Source organism: Hyla sarda, chromosome 3, assembly GCF_029499605.1.
Source record: "Hyla sarda isolate aHylSar1 chromosome 3, aHylSar1.hap1, whole genome shotgun sequence".
Taxonomy (NCBI): Eukaryota; Metazoa; Chordata; class Amphibia; order Anura; family Hylidae; genus Hyla; species Hyla sarda.
Window position 1 is genome coordinate 1,885,319 of NC_079191.1, and position 6,137 is coordinate 1,891,455.

The following is a 6,137-nucleotide window of genomic DNA, read 5'->3' on the forward strand; positions in this document are numbered from 1 at the left end:
TGTCCGATCATGCCCCCCTACAGTGGATGTACAGGAATAAAGGTAATAATGCCAGTGTAACAAGATGGTTCCTCGCGCTACAGGATTTTAAGTTTGTAGTGGAACACAGGGCAGAGAAACACCATACAAATGCAGATGCCCTGTCAAGGGTTCACTTTCTTTTGGGTTCCAGTGCCCAGTCCCCTGGCCTTGGGCAGAGGGGGGGGGGGATATGTAGGAGACCAGCAGGCAAAGTGGTGGAAGGTAGATATGTGCCAAGTAGATTTCTGTATTCACTACTAAACTTCCAGGGTTGTCAAAGAGGCCGATCCGGCAATCCGTTTCAGTGTTGCCATGCAGCTAAGTTAAAGCAAGGAAGCTGCAGTGTATGTGCCACCGAAGTCATGGGGCTCGGTGGGGGAAAAGAAATTTTTTTGTAATCAGTAACAGTAGGTTACTGATATGTGCATAGCTAGGATAACTGCTAGGATAACTTTAGTGGGCTCTTGTCCTGGAACGGCTGTAGTGTGGGTGGGAGGCCGTTCCCATAGTCCGGTCCGGGCGTCACTGGACTTAGTCTGTATTAAAACTGCTGCTCCTGGACCTCAGGTGAGGAGAGTGTGGACTAAAGAGTGTGGTTGCCATGTTTTTGCTCTGCAGTGAGCTACAGACTGGAGCAGTCATAGCAGTGCCCTGAGAACAGGACTGAGAGAGCCTTGCTGCCCTGCACTAGGAGTAACCACCACCACAAGGTCATGTATGGATGTTTATGAGGGAGCAACCTTCTATTTTTTGTTGTATGGACTGAGTTAACCGGCTGCTGAGAAGCCTTCTGCTGAACTGTTATGTTCCTGCTTGTCTTTTTTAAATAAACCCTTTTGTTTTTCACCAGCCTTATGCATGTCAGCCTACCATTTGTTCAGGTAATTCCCACAATATATATATATCTATATATCTATATATATATATATATATATATATATCTATATCTATATCTATATCTATATCTATATCTATATATATTTATACACACACACACAAGAATGGGTTGTTTCCTCTGACAGGGAGTGTGCCTAACTAAGGAAATGGTGTATTAGTTTGGAGTTTGATATGCTTTGTATTATACCTTGAAAAGGGGGTTTGCTGGAATGTTTTGGTTCTTTTAATAAATTGTTTCCTCTACAAATTACATAAATTGTCACTGCAAAAAAAAAAAAAAAAAATACAAAAGATGCAAATTTTTACCTGGTGGCTGAATTATCTCTCCATGCAGAGACTTGGGTCTACACCCAGGAGCCAAGGTTAGGAATGGAGCTTCAGTGTAATATATGGTGTGGGTGACACTATGGATGTTGTCATCAGTCTTCCCTATGCCGTCCTGTTACCTTTATAGTATTTAGAGCTGTTTATCAGTGTAACTATAATCCCCTGAGACTAATCTGTGTAATGTTCTATATCCCATATAATGAGACTTCAAGGAATTGATATAAAGAGCTCCCTTAATGTAAATAAGGGAAAAGTCCCAAACTGTAGTAACGTCTTTATGACCACACCCAAGATCAAAAAATGTTTAATATTCAGCTAAACATTTGAATCTGATTTATTTTCACTTTTTTATTTAAATCAATATCTGCACTTTAACCCTTCCACAGCTACAAACTTCAGTTCAGCTTCAGCAAAGCATTTGTCAAAATGGCATTTGCATTAACCAAGAACAACCCAGAATGTAGTTTATCTCAGTGTCTGCCAGTCAAATAAAGATTGGAAAATGACTTTGCTTGTCACAAGACAGCCAGGAGGTCCTCTAATGATGGCATTGAGTAGGTATCATATTCAATTCAGTTCTGTAGTTCTGGATATAAAAATGACATTAAATTGAGAAGATTTTAATATGTAACTGGGGATTTTAAGGTTTTGATCCACTTATTTTACTCTATCAGCACAAATTATTATTATTATTATATTTTTTATTGGAGTGTTTTTAGTTCCAGGATGCTTAATAGGGGGATAAAAGGTTAAAATGCATTTCACAACAGAAACACAAGTACAATAAACTTACACAGGAAAGGAAAAAGAACCGGCACTCACTTGATAATTGAAATTTCCTAACTTTAATGTTCATCTTAAAACATGCCCAGAAGTTGATAGTCAGAGAATGCTTGGAGAAATCTACAAACCAGAAAACCGTTATCGTCTCTTCCTGCCTATCTGTCAGCCTTGCACTGATTCTCTGCTCCTGGGCATGTTTTGAAATGGAATATTAAAGTATGAACATTATCGAGTTAAAGGGTTACTCTGGTGGAAAACAATTTATTTTAAATCAACTGGTGCCAGAAATTTATACAGATTTGTAAATTACTTACTTATTAAAAAATCTTAATCCTTACAGTACTTATCAGATGCTGTATACTACAGAGAAAGTTCTTTTCTTTTTTAATTTATTTTCTCTCTGTCCACAGTGCTCTCTGCTGACACCTCTGTCCAAGTCAGGAACTGTCCAGAGTAGGAGCAAATCGCCATAACATATCTATCCTGCTCTGGACAGTTCCTGACATGGACAGAGGTGTCAGCTGAGAGCTGAGAGCACCATGGAGAGACACAAAATAAATTAAAAAATAAATTAACTTTCTCTGCAGTATACAGCATCTGATAAGTACTGGAAGGATTAAGATTTTTTAAGGATTAAGATTTTTCCACCAGAGAATCCCTTTAGTGATGATTTCTTTCTCATTTTCTGGATAGTTTCCTTATGGTTGTTGAAATTGTGCACCCCTATGGTATTTCCCCTCCCTACTTTCTCTGCAAGTTTTTGAAATTATATTTATAAAGACATGCACCTCTATACTAAGTGAAGTGGTGCCTGCCCGGTTTCTCCTAGTGTTTTTTTTTTTTTTACTAATTAAATGAACATGAATGAAACAGCCTATATCAGATGGACATAAGTTGAAGTTGAAGGCTTAACAATGCAAGTTCAGCATTGACCAAGATTATTGTAGACATAAAAGTTGGGTTATCAAGGAAAATACTTTTTTTTATATATCAACTGGTTCCAGAAAGTTAAACAGATTTGTAAATTACTTCTTTTATAAAATCTTAATCATTTCAGTATTTATGAGCTTCTGAAGTTAAGGTTGCTCTTTTCTGTCTAAGTGCTCTCTGATGACACATGTCTCGGGAACCGCCCAGTTTAGAAGAGGTTTGTTATGGGGATTTGCTTCTAAACTGGGCGTTTCCCAAGACACGTGTCATCAGAGAGCACTTAGACAGAAAAGAACAACCTTAATTTCAGAAGCTCATAAGTACTGAAAGGATTTAGATTTTTTTTTATAGAACTAATTTACAAATCTGTTTAACTTTCTGAAGCCAGTTTTTTCCTGGATAACCCCTTTAAAGTAGCAGGCAAGCAAGTGGCGTATTAAAAAAAACATAAATAACTTTTGGCTTCTGATCTAACACTGCCAATACTGCCCCATATCAAGCTGTCTGGATCTTAACTTTGCTAAAAGTGGTATCAATTGGTAAAACTGGTATCAAATTTGGCAGATGGCCACTTTGTGCCTAAAAACAAATCTTTTAGGATTTTTTTGGCCAGAGCAGCCATGTAAGAAAACAAACAAGAAAACCCCCCAGACCTTCACAAATTATTAGTGATAACAATAATCCCAGATGTCAACCACTGAAGAAGAGGGTCCTTGGAACTACAATGTTTATTGAAATACTATACTTCTAAAATTCAGTTTTAACATCTTATTATAGAGTATTGAGTGCAAATATATATATATATATATATATATATATATATATATATATATACCGTATTTATCGGCGTATAACACGCACTTTTTAGGGTAAAATTTTTTAATTTTTTGCCTAAAGTCTGTGTGCGTGTTATATGCCGATACACCCCCAGGAAAGGCAGGGGGAGAGAGGCCGTCGTTGCCCGCTTCTCTCCCCCTGCCTTTCCTGGGGTCTAGAGCGCTGCTGTCGGCCCTTTTCACCCCCTGGTTATCGGCGCCGCTGCCCGTTCTGTCCCCCTGACTATCGGTGCCGGCGCCGATAGCCAGGGAGAGAGAAGCGGCGCTGAGAGCCAGGGGGAGAGAAGGGGCAGCGGCACCCATTGCCAATGCCGCTGCCCCGTTGCCTCCCCCCATCCCCGGTTATATATATATATATATATATATATATATATATATATATTGTAGGGAACAGCTCACATGGTGGGTCGGCAATGACAGTATTCACATAGGCAGCCGGTTTCAAACATGATGGACACCATGATAACTAACAGATTGTTTAAAATATGATGTGCTAACAGATTATGAATGCTTTTTTACAATATATTAAGTCTGCATAAAGTATCCATGGCTGTTGGCAGATTCCTTCTGGTGTTATAATGCACACAGAGGTATGAGAAGGTGTAGTGGCTTTTACACAACGTTGCAAAAATTCAAATGAATACACATAGCAGACAGTGGTGTAATTGGTTGGAGCTGTAATAACCAGCAGACAACCAGCAATGGTGGACTGGTGGGAATTGTAGTAATGGTGGACAGCAGGTAGTGGGGGACTGGTGGTAGTTCTAGTAACCTATGGACAGCAGGCAGTAGTAGTCTGGTGGGAGTTCTAGTAACCTATGGACAGCAGGCAGTGGGGAACTGGTGAATGTAGTAGTAACAAGCAGACAGCAGGCAGTGGTGGATGAGTGGGAGTTGTAACCAGCAAACAGCAGGCCATTGTGGACTGGTGAGAGTAGTAGTCAATGGACAGCAGGGGTGGAATTAGTACTGCCTAATCAGTGGCATCTGACACAGAAGGTTTGAATTCATTACTGATCTATGCCTTGTTTTTTTTTTTACAAATGTTAGTTTTATCAATGTTTTGAAGACAATCTTATTTGCTTTGGGGTGACAATCCTCCAGCTGTGCTGAATACTCACTGGAAAGCCATGTCATGCTGGCTGCCATTTTATCCAGTTGATAATGCCTGCTACATTATTGAGGTGTTCCAAAGCCAACCTTTTTAATTTTAGAGTAGTTCAACCTACATATTAAGAGGACAATAAACACACTCCATTATGTAAACTGCATTAGTATGGTTGCAATTAATGTAATATTTAATGTAGTACCGTTATAGTTCATTGAATCTTAAAAATATTTTGTAATTTGAGTATAGTTGCAAGTGTAACTCTGGATCCAAACCTATGAAAGCCATTTTGGCTCAATCATTGGTTCTCAGTATTAGTGTTGGTATTGATTACACTTGGGGACAACCTGTCACCCAGTGTGTGGGTCCTTTTGAGAACTATATGGCATCCATTCCTTAGAATCTGGTTAAGAATACTGTCCTGTTTAAGAAAGTGCAAGTGCTAATTATTATAGGAAATGTTAGCTGAAGAGACAGCGGTCTGCACAACCTGTTCCTCCTATGGTTGTTACGCCGAGCGCTCCGGGTCCCCGCTCCTCCCCGGAGCGCTCGCTTCTCTCTCGCTACCGCAGCGCTCCGGGCAGCTCCACTGACCCGGTGCGCTGCGATACCGTCTCCAGCCGGGATGCGATTCGCGATGCGGGTAGCGCCCGCTCGCGATGCGCATCCCGGCTCCCGTACCTGACTCGCTCTCCGTCTGTCCTGTCCCGGCGCGCGCGGCCCCGCTCCCTAGGGCGCGCGCGCGCCGGGTCTCTGCGATTTAAAGGGCCACTGCGCCGCTGATTGGCGCAGTGGTTCCAATTAGTGTGTTCACCTGTGCACTCCCTATTTATACCTCACTTCCCCTTCACTCCCTCGCCGGATCTTGTTGCCATTGTGCCAGTGAAAGCGTTTCCTTGTGTGTTCCTAGCCTGTGTTCCAGACCTCCTGCCGTTGCCCCCGACTACGATCCTTGCTGCCTGCCCCGACCTTCTGCTACGTCCGACCTTGCTTCTGTCTACTCCCTTGTACCGCGCCTATCTTCAGCAGTCAGAGAGGTTGAGCCGTTGCTAGTGGATACGACCTGGTCACTACCGCCGCAGCAAGACCATCCCGCTTTGCGGCGGGCTCTGGTGAAAACCAGTAGTGACTTAGAACCGATCCACTAGCACGGTCCACGCCAATCCCTCTCTGGCACAGAGGATCCACTACCTGCCAGCCGGCATCGTGACAGTAGATCCGGCCATGGATCCCGC